Source organism: Grus americana, chromosome 3 (assembly GCF_028858705.1).
Source record: "Grus americana isolate bGruAme1 chromosome 3, bGruAme1.mat, whole genome shotgun sequence".
Taxonomy (NCBI): Eukaryota; Metazoa; Chordata; class Aves; order Gruiformes; family Gruidae; genus Grus; species Grus americana.
The window spans coordinates 35,160,353-35,180,856 of record NC_072854.1 but is presented as its reverse complement, the minus strand read 5'-3'; the positions used below and the strand labels follow the sequence as shown (position 1 = coordinate 35,180,856).

The 20,504-nt window shown below is 39.8% G+C and overlaps 1 protein-coding gene across 4 annotated transcripts in view; it reads left to right on the top strand.

The window, feature by feature from the left end:
- The first annotated feature begins 1,809 nt into the window (after positions 1-1,809).
- The window catches only part of FILIP1 (filamin A interacting protein 1), a 113,084-nt gene continuing 94,389 nt past the window's right edge, over positions 1,810-20,504 (top strand). For 2 of the 4 annotated variants that reach the window (XM_054821305.1, XM_054821304.1), the window contains exon 1: positions 1,851-2,333. The gene's annotated coding sequence lies outside the window, so the exon portion shown is untranslated. Of the gene's footprint in view, positions 2,334-20,504 lie in introns of all 4 variants that reach the window. The other 2 variants (XM_054821302.1, XM_054821301.1) reach the window with 2 other exon arrangements.

The following is a 20,504-nucleotide window of genomic DNA, read 5'->3' as shown; positions in this document are numbered from 1 at the left end:
TCCTAAAAAGTTGTATTGTGTTCCCCTCAGTGAATGTGCCACTAACTAATGGGAGAAAAATGTTGGGAATCATTTGGTTTCTTTGAGATTTATGAGCCAAGTTAATTGGGTTGTTGGGTTGTTTTTTTTTTTTCCTGATTTATTGTAGTTGAATGGATAAAGTACTATTAATATTGCAGTTTGTGCAAGAAGTTAAGGCCAGAATAGTCAAAACATTACTCATCTGATTGGAGTACCTCAATTTTATATGAGGGAACAAAACTAGATGTTCTTTTTAGAATGTGGATATATATAATGCACTTCAAACTGTAAGCATGTAACACCAAACTTTGTACCAATATATTATCTGTTTCTACAATAATCTTCCAAATAGCTGTTTCTGTACAATAGAAGTGTTGCTATTTTTATACATTCTAGCTGTTCTGTACACGTCAAATATTGAAATGGACAGCATGAAATTAGTGATTATTACTTGATCTCCAAAATAAAATATATTTGACATGATGGAAACATTTGAGGTATTTATAAATGTGTCATCCATATCAGTTACTCGACATAATACATAATATTTACTTCATTTTCTCCTTATAAGCTCCTTGGGAATGAAAGTATTTTTTTCATTGTTCCTTACTTGTTTAGAAAACAAGACAGATCAAGCAGAAGTCATTCCAGAGACAGGGTAAGAGCCCCAGGCTACAGCTAATCGTACAGCTGCCTCCCGTAAGGGTTCGTACTCACCCCCCAGCATCTCATATAGTTGTGGCTGATTAGGTTCCTGCACGTTGAAATTGCCACAAAGAGCATCATACCTTTTCGCTACCCATCCTACTATTTGCACAGCGACCCAACGTCATTCTTATGATGTGCTTGAATGTCCTTCTTTTGCTCTGAAAGGTTGGGGTGTCTCAATGTATAAATATTGACAAGCGAATTTTTTAGCATCTTTCTACTTTTTTCTTCCCTTTCTTCTTTCTTTCCTTCCTCTTCATCTAACCCTAGATGAATATCGTAAACTGTCACCAGGGAAAAGCTTTCCAAAGGAGGCTCTGAAGCACACCTCAGGTAAGAACAGAGTTGTTGGGGTAAGGAATTTTCCTTGCCAGAGACATTTACGGGGGCTGTTCTGCTATGAGGTGGTAGAACTTTGCTCTGGAGTCTGATATCTGCAACATCTTTGGAGAATCTTGATGTCATGGTGGTTTGTGGGCTGAAAAGCTGTCCGATGTTACTGCTGGTGTGTTGGTTAAGAGACTTACAGCTTAGAATTAGGAAGAGTAATTAGATCCAGAAGCAAGTGTGGATACATCAAAATGTGTACAGCCCTGGAGTAATGTGTCCCTAATACCCGTATCAAACAAATCGGGGTTTGTGTGGCTTTCCTTATCTTCTTCAGTGAGAGTTAGAGTAGTAATTGCTGTAGGAAGCTCTTGGTCTGGGAAAAAAAGTTGTCTTTGGAATAAATATCACACTGAAAACTTTCCAGCCTAAGCCTTTCATTAATTTCTCCATGTCATCTTAATATATTTAAACTCCGTAAAAATTATGCTGCAAAAAGTTCTCCCCACATGTAATTTTTCCTCAAGTGACGTGCATACCTTTCAAATTATAAACTTCCTACTTGTCCTAGGAAAATCCTCACTGTATAAATAATTGAACTCATCTGCTGTGAACACAAGTATTCTTTCTCTAGCAGTCTAAAATATATGCCTAAATACACATCTTGTACTTACTGCTTTAAATAGTAATTACTCCCGTGAAGTCACTGGAAGCCCTTAAAAGGATTTGACAGTTTCCCCACAATCTTTCAGTGAATGTAGTAGCTGGGCTGTGCAGTGCTACATCCACTGATAATTCAGCAGCTGAGGAACTCTGCAAAGCCCGCTCCAAACTTCTCAGCTGTTGACAGGCTTGACTTGCTGAGAACACTGGTTAAATATAGCACAAGAGAGCTGAGCTCAACAAAGTCATTGCTGTAACACTGTGTGAAGAGACCAGAAGAGGGGAAATACAATCTGAGAACTAAACTGCCAAAGCCTAACACCACCTAGCAACAGTTGAAAAAACTTTTAAACAAAAGTGTGGGTGAGACACAGACGGAGTATACCTCCTACTTCTCCTGCCTGGGATTTCTGCGAGAAGCAGCTCCGGTCTTCTGTTCTCTACCCCATTTCCTTCATTACTTCAGCTGCTGGTAGACCTAGAAAAGTGGGAAAAGTTTCTCTCTGCTGTATTCTCCTGGGCTGGATCAGGCTACCACTGTGGTAGTACTGTGGGACGAGCTACTGCGATCTTGCGGTCTAAAGGATATATTCCTAGGTTCGTGTTGCTGACAGGTAAGACTGAGCTAAGCACTCCGATTCTTTTTTACAAGAAGTGATTTTCTTTTCTAGTGACTATTGTCTCTTTCTTTCTACGAACAATCTTCTGCATGATTTGGAAATGTCAGTAGATGAAAGCTGGGATAAAAGTTTTAGATTTTTTTTTTTACGTTTGCATCACAGAAAAACATTGCTTAAATAACTTTTGCAGTTCTTAGAATGAGCATAATCAAGTATCCATATGAAAAAAATTGTTTAGATTTCGACACGTATCTTGCTTACATCTGCTTACATGCTGACAGAAGACAAACCAACATTTAAGAATAGAATACATATCATCCCCTACCAGTGACAGTCTAGCAGCTATTAAAAACAGTGACAGCCTGTGTGATAAGAGGAAATAGCCATTCAGTAACTGAATTAACCGAATACTTTGTGCCCCAGCACGTTTGTACCTTTTGTTTCCATACTAACTTTCAGCACGCGGGCACACCTGGTGCCCTTCATACTACCCTTGTGACAACAGCTCTCGGTTCTTCCTCTTGTACTTATTTACATAGACCGAATATTAATCTCTGCTCGATTGATTAGCTGTATAATGCAACCATCCTAAAGACTGACATGTTTTTTGTGACCTGTGTGCTTGAGCTGGGTCACTGGTGTTAAAGTGTGTGTTTCTCTTAGCAAAATAAATAAGAAACCAGTTCTGAGATGTTTTACCCTGGCAGCAGAGTGGCAGCCTGTTTGCCTGTTGGCAATGCGTATCCTATGGTCCCATAAGGGTCACGTCATTTAAGGGAGGAATTGCTTAGTATGATTTGCTTTGTCTAAACTGACAAAAGCTGTTTGGTCAGTTGAAGAACGAATCCCCCCATCCCGTCCTTTAAAGCCATTTTCTTGAAACAAAAGAAATCTAGTATGCATGAATTTTTAAAAGATGTGCTGATTGTGAATTTATATGCAATATGAATTCGGTTATGAAGTAAAGATTTAAATAATGCACTTAACCCCTGCAAAAACCCTGTTCACAGATTTATGTAGAATTGTCTCAGATGAAAATTATTTGTCCTAATGAAAGAATGGACTGCCTGAGTCTATGCTGACTGTCTGTGGTGTTTGACACTTCGTCTGTGGACTCTGGGACTGCCTCAGGAAGATGAGAAGGCCTTGCTTTAGCTTTTCTAGTTTCATCCCTGCATACTATAGAAATGACATCAATACCACATCTTAGCAGTGACATGCTTACAGATTGGATGAAATTAAAATACTCTGAAGCAACTTTGACTTGGTGGCTGAGAACGTAACTGCCTGTGAAACAATAAGATAAATGAAGTATTAGGATGGAGGAAAATTCTTAAAAGCAAAAATAATATAGTTTACATTTTATTTCATAGCAAAGGGCACACTACTTTAGCATTAACTAGGAATACTTTTTGGTGGCCATGATTTAATGTTATAATAATTGCTGTGGAATTACTACAGCACTATGGTATCCCAAATCTAAATCTCAAAAGGAAACTTTGGTATTACTTTTTAATATAGACATATCCTGAGAAAGTTATTTTTTCGTAAGGAAGCTGTACAGTGGGAACTAAAACTGAGACAACATGATTTGTACAGTTTTTGTCATCTTGACATTAGAGTGAAAATTACTGTTTCTTATTTTGACTGAGTTAATCAGCAAATAATAAACTGTGGAGAAATGGCAAATTTACCTTCTGAATATATAGGGATGGCAAAATCCGGGAAAATGCTATGCTAATTATTGACTGCTTTTTGGTTTTAGTTGTTGCTCAGCGTAATAGATGGTTTTACAATTCTACTTTTCTTGCACAATTTACTTTTAGCAAAGTTTTTAAAAGCAAATGGCAAATTTATTAGCCTGATAACTATCAAATGAAGTGGCTTTTGAATAATCTGATAGCAACTTCCAACTCTAACACATGGAGTTGTGGTTTTACATACATCTGTCTTCCTTTCCATTTCAAAATGGAGGAGGAGGCTAAAATTACTCTTCTCAACAGGTGTCCACAAAGAGGCTCTGGGGTTTTCCAATCAAATCTGTGGAATATGTAATGTGGCTATTCAACAGATGGTTTCATATTTGAAGAATAGCCAATTCTACTAATGACTACAGTGAAACCAAGCTCAATTTTATATCAAATCAAAAAGTAATTTAGGTTCTGGCGATACACTCCATTGTAGAGATTTTCTTGGAAGACAAGTAGACATAGCATACCCATTTATTTTCCCCATTATATATTACTTTGATTTTGTTTATATTCCTGTAACGGTGGAATGAATGGTGCCTTTCATGGTGCTAAAGACTGTGTATCCCCCCCAATCTGAATGCACTTACAGACTCTGCATGTGGCTTGTTCTTTCACCTTAATTACAGCAATATTATAATTTATGGCCTCTTTTGGCCAATCTAGCAACAGTTAAAGTCATCATCTTAACTGAGTGTTTTGTCATCACCTCAGTCTTTCAATCTCTTTATAGAACGTCTGGTTCTTTTTAACACCAAATACAAAGACTTGAAATTCATCTTCAAAGCTCAGCACTGTTCTGTCCTTGCCTACACCTGCCCTGATTTTCCCCTACTCCTCACGCCCATATCTGGTAGACTATTAACCTTTGGCTCTGGTGTTAGCTGGTCCGTCCTCTATGCTACCGGCTTTAGTAAGCTTCAAATTGACCTAATGACACATGAGTTTTCTATAGCACCTCTCACTGTAGCACCTGATGTTAATGTTACGGAAAGACTAAACTTGTCTACTAACAGAGCTATGTCACAGCATCAATCACAGAATCACAGAGTGGTAGGGGTTGGAAGGGACCTCTGGAGATCATCTAGTCCAAGCCCCCCCCCCCCCCGCCCCGCTAAAGCAGGATCACCTAGAGCAGGTTGCACAGGATCACGTCCAGGTGGGTTTTGAATATTTCCAGAGAAGGAGACTCCACAACCTCTCTGGGCAGCCTGTTCCAGTGCTCTGTCACCCTCAAAGTGAAGAAGTTTTTCCTCACGTTGAGATGGAGCTTCCTGTGTTCCAGTTTGTGCCTGTTCCCCCTTGGCCTGTCACTGGGCACCATAGAGAAGAGTCTGGCCCCATCCTCTAGACATCCACCCTTTAGATATTTATAAGAATTGATAAGATCCCCTCTCAGTCTTCTCTTCTCCAGGCTAAACAGACTCAGTTCTCAGCCTTTCCTCATACGAGAGATGCTCCAGTCCGCTAATCATCCTTGTAGCCCTTGATGTTGACCAAGGTAGGACTCCTGAGGATATAGTTGTGCTTCCTGTGGAGCAAGCAGTCTGTGGAGTAAGCATAGCTATATTAGAAAATCTCTACTTTTACTAGTATGCCCTATTTTGTTCTTCTGGGTGACAATTTTGCCTGCGTAGCTATTTCCATACTAAAAGCTTTTTACTGATACAGGTGTATCAGTAAAATTCCTCCTGATGGAGGATCTTTCTGTTGGCACAGATTCCACACAAGCTTAATTTAAGGCTTTTGTAATCTCATCTAACTCAGTTGGTGTGCCCCCAGGCATAAATTAAGAATGTGCCTCAGAGCTGCACTGAGTCAGAGGCCAGGTTTATGCCACTGAATTCTGAGTGAGATTTCCTTTGAGTTTAATAAGATCAGGTCTTAGTGTTCAATAATTGACAGATAAATTTCCATTCCCCTCAAGAGCATTTAACAAAATGGATCATCTATATTCCTGTCCAAATAATTTTTTCCTAAGAGACATTTTACTTTTTCTCTAATTTCCTGTTTCTTCCCTTCCTTTCTCAAGGTCTGTTGTTGCAGTTTGCCATATTATTTTAATATATTAACTGAATTTGGGGGCAGGGAATTTGTCCTTCTACATGTCTGAAATGCCATTGGAGAAATAGAGCTATAATATTTGTGAAGAAGCCAGATAAAACAACAAGACAAAGGAGAAGGAACTCCACTTCATCTATTCATACTTCCTATTTCACCAAAAATATTTAGTATATGAAACCTAAGATAAGAGCTGAAAGCTAGAAAGATAAAATAGTGTATGTGATAAAATAATGATCTGTCATATAGAAAAGAACAGTTTAAACATTTATTTAAGAGAAACACAAACACCTATACTTTTCAGCTTCATCATCATATTCTGGTGCTTTTCACATTTAGCCTTCTCTCTTTTCATTTCTCCCAGTGTTTTCTAGTGAAAGTTGTTTCCTAATATTATACAAAATTCCTGGAATTATTTGGGGAATACAGTTTTTCTATGATATTGGAAGATATTGGACAACTGAGCAAACAATTATTTAATAAAGAATTAAGATTCCTTAACCTCTCTTTTTTTCATTTAGTAGCTAGTATTTGTACCAAGTTAGTGATACTAGAAAAATAAAGCCTTTATAACACAGTCCTGCAGTTATTCTTTGAGGTACTGGTGTCCAAAGGACAGGAACAATTCTACCTATTTCCTGTTGAGGAGAGACTGCGTGAGTCTCTAATCTTGTTGAAGATTCTGTGATGCCTAATGTACTTGCGAAAATTGTGCCTTTCTGGATACTTGATTAGATTTTTCCTTTTATTTTGGGTCCTTTCATCTACTCCTCCAGCTGCACTTTCTGTATTACTTTTTATTCTTACCATCATAGCAAAATAAGTACTAATATCAATGCAAACACAAAATCTTCCTAATTGGGACAGGTTTGTGGGGTTTTTTTAATTCAAGATGTCTTTGCCCTATCATTCTCATTCTCCTTTGGCTGGACTATATCTCTAAATCTTTTCCACAAGTAAAGCATGCAAGTGCTAGCTCTAAAGATGATATGTAAGATTACATAGGTTGTGGTTGCCTCCAAAGTGGTTTACACACTTTGCAAATACAGAGAAAGAGACAATTCCTGCCATTAAAAACACATATCCTACAAGCGCAATCGCATTTTGGTTTGAAATCATTCTCCTATAGATACACAACTGTTAAATGCATGATTTATCCTGGGCTGTTTAGAGAGTAGTGTTCTGAGGCAATGAGGTTGGTTTTTTTTTTCCCCCAGTTAATAGAAAATTATTATATTATAGAACTGAAAAGAAAATGAAGAATTTCAACATCCAGTTCCTTGATTTCGCAGCTCAGTGAGAGCTGAAACTTAATCAGAAATGTGCATGCGCGCACGTGTGCGTGCCTTTTGTAAGAGAAGAAATGCTTTTTGGCATTACAGAATGCATTGCTGAAGGAGTGGGACAAACACATCCGAAGCAGAGGGAAATAGGCTGGAGCTTGTACTTTTTCCCTTAAATGGGCAACCCGTCTAGTCGCTGTTAGCTGACACAAGCAAAGGGGTGTGTGAAGCTGAAAGATTGCTGTACATTGTGCGAAGGAGTTTCATTTCAAAGCTGATAAAACGGCAATTAAAAATTTTAATCACCTGTGATGTGGCCAGACTCATTCAGATATAAACCAGCAGGGTTTCAGAACAAGAGCAAAAACCTTGATGAACTTGCAATAAACTTTTTCAGTTCGATTTATATGCTTGAAGAGCTCTTTAATACAGTAAGGGTGGCTTGCTTTGCTTTTCCTTTTTGGGGAAGTGGTGTCAAAGCGTATAATGTTTTGTGATTTATGCTGTTTTCTATCTGAAGTCCACAGTATTTAGAGGCTTGTAGGTTTTGGGGGGGAGGTATCTAACTAACTAGTGTGTTATGGCTGTGGATAGGTAGAGCTACAGTTTCACTAACAAACTTTAAAAAAAAATGAGAAAAAGTGGATTCTATTGTAATAACAGAAAAGGATTTTTTTAGAGATTTGTTTTAAGGCTGTTCCTGTTAAAAAAAAAAAGTAATTGAAAATGAAATCTTGTGTGTCCTTGCTGCAAGAATTTTCATTAGAGTTTATCAGACTGCTTGCATTTTTGAGCAAATATAAAGCAACCGAACGCAACAGAAAGCAGGAGACTGCTAACATCAGTGTAATCGAATTGCTGCCAACTTGCCTTGTTTATCTAAGAGATCTCTGTGAAAATAAGGTCTTTCCCACACATGCATGAGTCATAGGATGTAATGGGGCTAAGCAGAGTTGCTTCAGCTTTCTAATGCACACATATCTAAACTAACCTGGTTTAGTGTCTGTTCCTGTAACTAAATGAGATCCAGCTTGACAACAGGAAGGGAGAAGCGGTGGTGAGTTCATGGTGCTATTTCAGTGCAATAACCTGAATGCTAAGGAAACGATGCAATTTCCATTTATTGGGAAGACTGCAGTTACTGTGACAACAAATATACACTAAAGAAAAACACACACAATTTATCTTCAAATTCAGATTTGTGAACGTAGTAGGTAGGATATTCATAAAATCTCACACTATCTAGTTATGTGACTCAAAGGACATTCTTACTTTAAAAATACGTAATTCAGATTGTTGAAAAAATATCTCTCTAAAAGCCATAAGCGAGGACATAAATGAAAGGGTGGCAAAGCACATGTGGTTCACCATGACTAGTTTGGTGTTGGGCTGACTAAAATTAAAAAAAAAAAAAAATTATGCATATATTTCTCATGCTAAATCTTTTCAATTTCTGTGTCTGTCATTCATACTTATCCCCAAAATCTCACTTGTCCCACCAACTCTAATCACAAAACTTCTTGGATCTGAATTTTAAGGTAAAGGTTACAGTAGTTCTTCTGTAGTGTCTTATTTCTCCTCCTTTCATTCTTCTACAAGGACTTCTGTAATAAAAAGAAACATGAATTATATTCCAATAGATAAGAATTTCAGTTCCTCAATCTGATAAAATTCTTTAGAGAAAATTAAACATTCCAATTTTTGACTCTGGGCGAGAGTCAGAAGGAAGAGAATGGTGCCATGCTAGATGTCCTCGGGCATGTCAAACATAGTGCAGAACAAGATGTCCCTTCTGCACGGAGGGACACACGTGGCAAGAGGGCTCCTGAGTGCCAGAGGATCCACGTGTTAGGAGGCACCTGGCTGTGGGAACCACTGCCCCTGTGAGCGGCACGAGCCAGAAGCTAGAATCCAAGTCTCAGAAGGTATCACACTGCAAATGGTAAAAGGCAGGGTCACAGTAGCACGTCCTCTGAATGAGAGGTGCCACTTACGGAGTTACGGAACCAGAATTTACGCGGAAGGAACTGGCAGAAGTCACCCAGTCTCACTCAAAGTGGGACTGACTCCAGAGTCTGATCAGGTTATCAGGTTGCTTGGCGCTTTGATTACTTTCAGGTATCTTAAGTATTTTAAATTTGTAATTATTATAAGGTCTCACATCTTATTTGGATCACAAAGTTTTGAACATGGCTGACCGAGAACTATTTTGCCAGCAATGATAATCAGTGTATCAAAATCTATACGCTGAATAAAAGATGGCTGGAGAGACAGTTGATACTAACATAAATCACAGGCCTTTGGCACTTTCAAAATTGCAAAAGCAGCAATATCTGTAGGGTTTTTTGTTTGATTTTGTTATATTTTGATGTGTTATATGCTAAATTAAGCATAATATGAAGCAAAAATATTGTATGTAATTCTCTACCCTAGTTTACTCCAGCTTTTAGAATGCACATCCTCCTTCTCCTCCTCCCTGCCATATTCTGTTTGAAAGTCAAACATTTAGAATTAGGATGCCATTAAGTTGCCATCTCTCTGAAAAATAATTCTGAAAAAAAAGATCAAGTATCTTTATCTTTCCAGGTAGTCCAATAAGCTGAAAGGCTGGCATTGAGATGGTCAGTAATAAGCAAATAAGGAAGGAAAACAGGGATGCTGCTTTTCAGGAAGGAAACCTTGGAGACTGCCTCCACTGCTGAGTTCACTTTTCCTACAGAACACCTTTTTCCAATTGTATCCTAATCAGGAACAGAACATGATGCACATATGGCAAACAGGATTCCTAGATGGAGTTCAGGTTAACCTGAGACTAGCTTAGGCACTTTTGGTTTAGAATAGCCCTTGGTTGTGGAAACATCTAAATTTACGTGGTGGTGATTACTGTAGCATGAAATGAGGACAAAGTAGTGGCCTCGTGGCACTCAAAGGCATGTGGCAGGCAATTTTTCCATAGAGGATTTCTCATATCTATTAAGAATAACTACTGAAGACAGGTATTCTTCTTCTCTTTAGATGAATCAGCAAGTAATGTTCCTAAAACTGGATACTGTAACTAAAATTTTGATGTCATCAGTAGAGATGAGTAGAAGTCCAGGGAATTTTCACAGCTGGTGGAGTGCAGAGGTCTCAGGTCCCATTGTATTTGTCTAAAGTCAGCACTTGCTGCAGAGAGGAACTTGAGGAGCTAATATGACTTGCACACACACACAGAGGTCATACAAATTAGCCTTGCAGCTTTTTTAATAAAAAAAGCTGCCATATGCTCCAGTGGGGGTTAAGTTAGTGAGAAAGTTACTGAGATTTAGGAAGACGGGATCATGCTTTGAAAGACACCAGAATGGGCTAGGACAGACAAGAAGTGCTTCAGCACGAGGCCAGGAAGCTTAGCGTTCTAAAGCTAGGGGCCTCTAAACCATGGGTTAACCAGCCAAGAGCATCTTTAACTACCCTGCCTTGAATCCATATGGGCAATGGTTTCAAAAGTAGCTTATGGGTTGGAGAAAAAAAACAACTAAACTGATTTTCCCACTTTCCGAGAACATGTTCTTAAACCTAAAATTATTTTGGAACAGCTTTTTACTGGAAAGATGAAGGGGGTACAATGTTAATAGCTTTGATACAGAATTTGGTCTATTTGTAGAAGAAAATACACAACAGGATAGCTGTGGTACTTGAGGGCCGTTCAGAGCCTTCTCTGTGACAGTGACACAGCTACCTGGCTCCAGGAAAACAAATTCCCTGCAGCGATACTAGTTTCTAGTCCCTGTTCAGTATCACTACACTCCCCACAACCTCTATCACCACAGGCCTCTGAGAACTAACGAAGTGCTAGAAAAATACATGATGTTAGCTATAGAAAGCATAATTAATTTCTCCTTAGAGCTCAGATAGCACAAAGGAAATGCAGGAATGCATCAGAAATAAACTGAATAATCTGTGTAGGTTTTCAGTTAACACCCTGAACATAACACAACGGTTTGTTAAAGTAGAGCGGGAACAATTCTGCAGGCAACTGCTGTCAACTCAAAAAATCCCTCCAAGACAGCAGTGGGTATCTAAAAATGAGGCAAACATAACTGCACACGAGGAGGGTTAATTTAGATACCTCCAGCATCGGTTGTATAAACAAAGACTAAATCATGCTGCAGGGAATAGGCTGTAGGAGTGACAAGACATCTGATGGACTGCTTATTAATCAGAAACACTTTGCTAAATTCAGGCTGCCTCTCCAAAATATACATGCCGGTTTTGAATTTTGTTGTTTATCCCTTTCAAAGAATGTTACCTTAAAATGTGAGGTCCTAGGTATCATATGGGAGGGAGAGGAAGGCTGGTTAAATGGCTGGCTTTCACATCACTTGTATGACTCCTTGTATGACTCTCAGCGAATTATTTACTTCTACACTTTTAATAACACCTGGGATGTTACAAGAATAAATATAGCAGTGACTTTGACACCCTGAGATGTTGCAGTGTTGAACATCATGTCAACAGCTTTGGATAAGGAGACTTAAATAGCCCTCCTTGGAAACCAGATTCTACTGGGAGAAGTAGGAATAGAAGTTGAATTAGTCTGAATGACAAGAATACGTATTTTTAGAGGAGCTCCTCAGAGGGAAGCATAGCTGTGCCCTGAGTTGCGTGTGGCAAAAAATCAGCCATACTGGTAAAGCACAGCACAAAAAGGAAAGAGGAGGACAGGGGACGTGACCAGGAAGCTGCAAGAACAGAACCAAACTAGTGTCACTACTAAAATATTTCGGGAAAAACAAAACCATTCCCTCAGGTTTAGTTGTACCGGAAGTAATTCATAGGGCAAAGACGGTGCTGTCAGCTCGTAGGCTTCTTGTTATTTTGGGAGTGCTCAGGACAAGCTGCCTGGTACAAGGAGGAGGCTGCTGGGGAAAAAAAAACAGCTCGGAGGAAAAAAGGACCTTTGAGGGAAGGGGTGGGCAGGTGGTGACTGCCCAAATTAGCTGGTGGTGGGGCAGCCCTGGAGACAGCATGGGGCTGTGGGGAGGCACACAAACCCCATGTACTCTCTGGGGGAAGAGAGAGTGCCTGGAAAACAGAAATGTCCTGCGGTGCTGCCTGTCTCCTGCAGGCTCAGCGAGTAGCTGGGGTTCCCAGTCCTGCCCGCTTTGTTAAAGCAATGGCGGCAGCAGCTCAGGTGACTCTCGTGGCAACTGAGATTTTTGATAAGGATTTACGCTAGGGGATAGGTTGCCATTACATGACTCTCAGCTTTAATTAAAGCTAGAGAAAATTAGAAAAAACAAGTCCTGATGGCTTCAAGAGAGTCGAAGTCTATGAGGTCTAGATGATATGATGCCATGATGTATTGCTTTAAAATCTCCTGAAATACAACTTTGGAAGATTATCTGAAGATTTTGAATGTGTGTGGTTGGCAGTACCAGTAAACAGAAGGGACAGTGAGTCCAAGAGCAGGGCAGAGTCCCACACTCAGTGGGCACAGAAGAGGCAGGCCAAGGTTTGCAATCACAGCTGCTGAAACACCATCGAACACAATGCAGGTCTACCACACCATGCCCTGCCGCGGTGTAATGGCAGCAACAACTGCGAAGGTGGGCCCAAAGCTAGTCCAGATCAAAGTAGTAGGTCTGGAATATATTTCTTAGTTTACTTGAGAGCCCTTCCAGGGGAGAAAAGAATGGGGTAATAAATGACTCTCCCTTGGACTTCAGGAAAGGGAGGTCAGGTCTTTATTGTGAGAGTTTCCCCTGATGAAGCTGAAGTGGAATGTGGAAGTCCAAGTAGCCACCCACGTACCTGGGGGTACCAGCACCAACTGGGAAAACTGCTCTGCATGTCCTGCTCTGCTGGGAGAGGCGGTGAAAGCTGTAGCCTTCCCTTGGGACACGATGCAGGGGAGGGTTGTGGAAGATAAGGAAAATGCACCTACCAAAAAAAGGGTAGGGGAGAGTGAAAAATTAAAGACTCCTGAGGCAGTTATGTTAAGCTGCAAGAAAGGAGAGTGTATAGGAAAAGAAACCGGTGGCACCCTTTTACGTGATACCAACTAGCTTTAGGAAACCAGTTAATGTCACTCGAAAAATTGGGGCCCACAATAACAACTTTTTGAAGGCTCAAAAAATGCTAGGGAGTTGCATATGTACCATAGTGCTGTACTGAAACGTAGCAGCATTTCCGCAAACAATTTAGCGTTGTGGTGAGCGGAGCTTGTCCCCATGTGTACAATGGTAGTGCCCATGCTCTTACCAAAAAGTCATACCATTTTTAGCAAACCATGAGTTTGAAAGGTTTGTTTAAAGTCTCACAGTAAATTGTAACATATCAGGGTTTCTTTTTTAATTTAGGGGTTTTGTTTTGTTCGGTTTTGTGTTTGGTTATTGGTTGGTTTGGGTTTTTTTCTTTTTATAGTGAAAGAACAAAGCTAAACCCTCAGGGTTTTGGACCTACTGTCTCAAGGCTGAACCTAATATCTAATCTCTAAGCTCCCCTGGACAGCCTACTTCATTCTTGTTTTCCTGGTGTAAAAACAAGGGACTCTGGGAAACAGACAGCTAGTAACTTCTTCTCAGGGTGGTCATTTGGTTGCTTCTTGAATCAGGCAGCTTGAGATGCTTGAAAACAACTCAGTGTATCTCCCCCAGAGAATACATATACATCACATCTCTGATGTGTCTGAGCTCCCTTGGCCTCTGTCCAGGAACATCCAGATTTCCTGACTCATGGCGATGTACCCTGTCTGGTTGTACTTCATTAGCAGCAGCTCAAAAATCAGAACAGTATTCTGCTGTTGCATAAGTTTTTCCAAGCAGTAAACAATAACACCCTGCCACAAGCTTTATTACATTTATCTTGGAATTCAAGATCCAGACGAGACTGCTGCTTATTATTTTCTTTAATGGTAACCCAAAAAGACTGTAAGATGTTATTCTTTAATAAATATTTTCAGGATAGCTTAGAACCTTATTAATTAAATGTTCTCAAACAGAGGAATAAATGCTACAGAAGCTATAATAAGCCAATAATTTTTCTTCCAGCTGAGAAACTTGGTTATGATTTTTTATTGTCATATCAATTTTATTGTTATATCAGCACTTATACACAAAAATGGTGAGGGTAAATTTAAAGCTACAGAAGCTGAAAATAATTAGTAGGGAAAATTACATTTTATAGGTGTAGTAACATCCTTTTCAGTAAGTCCTATTTGAAATAGCTCTTCTTTACTTGCATCTCAAGCATTGGTTTAAAGCATTTTAAAATCAGTAGCATTATCAACTGGCTCAAAGCAAGTTTGAAAATAAACAGTCCATGACTATTACTGGGGTTCATTAAAAGAAAACTTTGTCTGACTCTAAAATCTATTTTGGAGCTTTGACCGCTCCACTCCCCTGCTTGTGGCATGATGCAGCTGCTCTTTCTTTAATATTTTTTGCTGACAGCTACAGCTGACAGATAACGTTTCAGTTCACCCCAACATCAACCCTATCTCAAGGCTCCCTTACTTAGACCGACAACGCTGCCTTCCTCGTGGCTTTACCTGCACCACAGTGCAACTCCGTAACTACGCAATTATTCACACTGCTCACTTGTAATAGTGCAGCAGAAATAGGGCTGCAGTCAGGTCACGTGTTGGGGGGGCACATCAGCCATCCCACAGCTGCTGATGGCGCAGCAGCAACTCCTCTCCTTTCCCTTCATCTCAGCTCCCATGCTCTAAGAAAATAGGCACCTGAATCTGGGAATAAAAATAATAGTGCGCATATAGGTATGAAATCTGTCGACAGATATTTTGCATTTTACATTAGTTGTCGCCCTATATATTTGTTGTAGTTATCTTTGTTACCATGGTCAATATAAACAATATTTTATCCATCTTAATGTATAATCCCCTAGCAAACAGGTTTTGATTTCTTGGATCATAAAAGTTTTCACTGTGATTCACCCACAAAAGGAACTTTTCACAAATGCAGCAGTGTTTTCCTCCCAGACAGAAAGCAAGAACATTTACAGTGCTCCCAGTTCTGCCCCTGAACCTCTGAAGCTGTAAGAGAGGAGAAGAAGGTGGAGGGTAGGTTTCAGAGGCAGCCAGCACGTAAGAGAGAGACCCAAAGAGAAAAGTGGGAAAGATGCATTGCTCAGTCCTTCAAAGGAATTCCCAGGAAAATTAATTATGATTAATACTGTGCATATATCTCTACTTTTTTGATTGATGGCTGAATCTAAAAAATTAAAAACAAATAAATACTTTGCTATTTTTTTTCAGGATTTGCAGTGAGGCACATTAGGTTTTGTTAGGATTAAATATTTTACCAGATTGTAAAATACTGTTTTTTATTATGGGGCTCTTCTAGCAAAATTTAAAGATGATGACAAGCGGGAGTTTGGAATCATGGAAAAAACCCAAAACAACCCAGAAAAGAAAAGGTTAGAATACTTTATTGCTATAATATAGGGATTGCTACAATATAGGTCTTCCACCTCCCAGGAAAATACTTTAAATACAAGGTATTCTGAGATGTCTGCTTCACTCTTTGCAGGAAAAAAAAAAAAAGTCTGCTTCGTATGAAATACTTAAATATTCACCGGAGCAAGACCTGTCACTTGGGAAGACCCGGAGCTACATGCAAAGTCACAGAGTTGTTCTTACTCTCTGTGACCCAAAATTCACTCATTCTTACTCAAATACACATTTTGAATTATGCAGACGATTTGAACAACAGTTTATTTCTGTATAGTAAGAACTTAACACGCTATTGGGCTTTGACAGGGAATTGGGATGTGTGGAAAAGGAGGGCAGAGAAACCATTTTCTCATCATCTTTCTGCTTCACTCTGATAGTACCTCTGCCTTCTTGAGATGTTAGTGTGGGGGAAAAAAAGATCGGAAATAGCAAAAGGAACTGTTTCTGCAGTTCATACATGCCATTTTCATTTTTTATTTCTCTGAAACTTTATACTGAATTTGACCCAAATCTTCTTCGGAGTACTCAAACCGATGCTTTTAGGCATGATGAATTGTTTACTAGAAGAAATTGCCCAGCATAATTTCAGCTGCAGGCTCTAATCAGACTGTTCTGCTTCCCGTCCCCCTGCGGTGGGAATCCCCAAGGGGCAAAGCCTTGGCAGCAGGACGGATGGGTAGCTGTAACACCAGAAGCCAAGCAAGAAAAGCACATCCATCCTTGAGCCTGTAGAGATAGTGTGCAGGTGTCCCAGCCCTTCTCTAGGCCGCGGGGAACCGATTTAGTGCTGGAGAATATTGGTATTAACCTCATATTCCCATTTCTCTCCATAGAGAGAACTTAAGCAAGCACATAGCCATCACTGAAAAAAATATCTACTAGTACAAATAAATAATATGGTGTCAGTATACTACGAAGGAAGCAACGAACCTAGGTTTTCTGTGAGTCCGATGATGATACTGGATTATATAGCTTTTGACAGTTTAAGAAATACCTAGTGTAGCTACTGCTGTATTTTAATTGTGTTTTATTTTGTCTTCTTTGGTACAACTCTCCTTCCACAGGCTTCTCAAGGATGGCAAAAACTTTGCAATTCTGTCATGCAGTTCAGCGGAATAATCTGGATTCTAACTCTGAGGAGTGGCTTTTATCTGTGTAACCCCTAAAACCAAAACAGTTTCTTTATGGAAACAAGCCTGCCTTAAACAGCTTGCATTAAAACTCCATTGTAGTTAATAGGTCAAAATTCCCAAGGACATTGCAGAGAAGTCTGGCAGAGCATCAGACAGGTTCATCTTAAAAATGCTGTCATGGAGCGTTACAGGCAGGAAAATGTAAATTGCAGATGTTATGTTATTTTTATATATATTTTCGAATGCTGCCAAAATAGGTCATTTGCAGATCAAATCAAGGAAAAATCTTAGCAGGTCTGGCTGAAACCATTATAAGGAATATTTAGAAATTTCTTAGGGCATCTTTGAGAATGCACTGTGTATGTCAGCTCACCGATCATGACCATCTCCTTTTTTCATGTACTCTCTAAGAAACCATGAAATCCCCTGAGAATAAGACAGCAAAAGTCAGAAGACACTACTTCTGATGTTTCAGTTACAAACAAAAATGTATTAAGTTATTTAATAAAACCTCTGATTTTATTTATCACATTTTTAGACATGCTTCTTTTTGAACACAGAAAGGAGGGAGTGGGTTGGTTGATAAGCAGTCTTATCAATGTTAAGTACATTGTGAGTCTCATCTGTTTAATTCTAGAAAGAGAACTAGTTGATCTGTCAACTTCTTCTGTAGCTTTCTCTTAACTTTTCCTTGTGAATCCTTCCTTAAAGTCATGAGAAAACTGGGAAAAATCAAGATGTTCCATCCAGGTATTTTTGTGAGGCTGACACAGATTTCTCTGATCTAGAAAATAATCTGGAACTCTCTTAATAGGGGCATTTGAAGGATTTCTATTAGTTTCAAGTGTAGTCATCGTGTCAGCAAAATGTAGCTGATCAACTGGGAATGAGCAATAGATGAAAATGGGAAGTATAAATGTGAGCAGATATTAAATGCTATATTAAAAGTTAGGTACACCAATTGACTTACAAATGTGATGTTAAGCTGCGGCACAGAAGAGAAGACGTACTACAGAGCAAGCTGATAACAGGACCCCTATCTAAGTTTGCCTGACATTTTTCATTAAAAAATCTAGTCTTGTATGAAACCCAGTTGTTCACAGCTTTGCCAAACTTCAGTTGTTCGGGTTGGATGTCTGGCTGAGTCTGAATTGGTTTTGGAAGTTTCAACTAGAATGCTCTGAGCATTTCCAAGAATGAGATGAGAGAAAATTGTTGTTTCCCCATGTGAAAACAATCCCATAACCATTTTGCTGAAGAGCTTTGATGTCTCCATGTTCCAGAGTGATCTACTTGATCTACTGAAATTCAGCCAGGGAACTGCTCTGTGGCAGCGAATTGACTTTTGCCATCACTGTGAAAATTATGCCAGGCTAAGAGGCACTGAAAAAAGTATTTCACCAAGGGTACCTGGTAGAGATTTGTAGCTAATGTCTCAGAATAGCGCACGTATGCTGATGTTGTCCCAGTTCCTCACATCTCACCTGTTGGAGCTGGCATATGCACGTGCCATTTCCAGAGAGCATCTCCGTCTCAGGGTTACAGGGTTAAGCAATACTCTTCCCACAGTTACTTCTTCATCTGATGCTACAGCACTACAGCACAAAAAACCCCCCCGAGGCTCTTGTCTTTTCTGTTTCAGTAATAATTCCTCAGCAGAGACTGTGCCACGGTGGGAAAAGCTGTGTGGACAGCATGATTGCTCTTGCTGCTAGGGAGGGACACTGGGAAGGAATAGTGCTGGGACAAGCCCTTGGATGAAACCTTTGTACCTGTCAGTCAGGATGTCTTTGCCAGTGATAGGTATTGTCCATCACCTTTGCCGTGGGATGGAAACACTCTCTTTGGGAAGGCAGAGGATAACGAACAATCACACTGACACTTTGTCAGTGTAAATATGCTTTTATTAGGAATTTATCTGGATCTTCAGCTGACTCATATGGAATCAGAACTCTCTCAGTTCACATGGTCTGAGATTTGTGTCATTGCTCTGTTTGGCATTCACCTTTCACCGTTGCCTGCCAGGCGAGCTGGACTTCTCTCTGGGTCCCAGTGTCCATCTTTGATGACCTTCCAGCTGTGAGCTGTGGAAGTGATCATCTCCGGTCCCTCCCTAACCACAGTACAGAGCCCATCCTCACCCATCTGCACAGCACCACGCTTCCCTGCAAAGCTGTCATCTTAGTTCTTCCCTTTGGGTTTGGGCACAGGGCACGCTCCTGAGGCAATTGCTCAACCTGCTTTACTTTTGTAGAAACAGCTATGGCAGCTGCTATTCCCATATTTTTACCATGCTCGCTGTTCCTCTTCTCTCTGCTGCACTCCCCCTCAGGAATTCATTCCATCTGACTGTGCCATCTGTCCGAGTGCTTCTCATTTCCTTGCTCTCCTCTCAAAAGTCAAGGCTTTGCAGTTCTGCTGCGGTTTTGTAGAGCAACAATGAGTGTTTCCATTTCTCACAGTTTTATCCTTGTTTGAAAGTGATGTGGTAATGGCCATACAGAAACTGTTAAGAATTTATGGGTGATACTTTGACTATGTCTGCTTTCAGGAAATTAGGCAATGCCAATGCTGGTTCTCTGACCCTTGGTTTAGTCATCAGTGGCTGGTCATACCTACATTACTAAACCTCCTTAGCCTTCAAAACAGGTTGGCTACATCCAGGCTGCTGACCCCTGGCTAGGCTGGTCCCCAGCCAGGGCTAATTCTTGAACCATTCCAAGAAGATCACCGGCTAGTCTGTGCTAAAATTTTGAGCAAGCCCTGGCACTGTTTAATCTACTAGTTCAGACATAATCCTCATGTCATACACATCTGAACACATCAAATGGCGGGGATTATCTGAACAATCACATAAAACTTTTTTTGCATTATGAAGATGCAGTTTATTATTATTGAATCAGACTTCTCTAAGATTGTGGATAGAGTGACTGCTTTCCAAGAATATTTTGAACTTTGAATGCTGGAAAATTTTAGCATTGGAAAAAACATTTGCGACACATGTTTAAACTGATTTTTTTGAGTTGGTTCCTTAGGCATTATTTTACTATCATCTCCTCTGCATGCGCCATTGTTTGCTTTCTACTGCTCTGCTTCAAATGTTAGTTTCCTTGTTCTCCTTTCATTAGATGAGTGAAAAAATAAAAACCCATACAATTTTAATAAAGCTTGGGGACCAATGTTTCCACCTGAACTATTGTAATTAATGAGCATAGCAGATGATACGGTCAGATGAGTCAAAGCTAATAACACTTCATTGGGTCTTCTTAGTTCCTCATGAACGAACAGTGTTTAGAGCTACAGGCACAATTGTGCACAGGGTTTCACGGGACTATCTCCTTTTCAAAAGGAAACATGTGAGCAAGGAAAAAATGCCAGCAAAAAAGCTTATTTTAACCATATGTGGTTTTGGAGATCTGTCTTTTATTGAACAGCAGTTCAATGAATAACATAAAAAACCCATACAGGCAATTCTAAGCACTGTC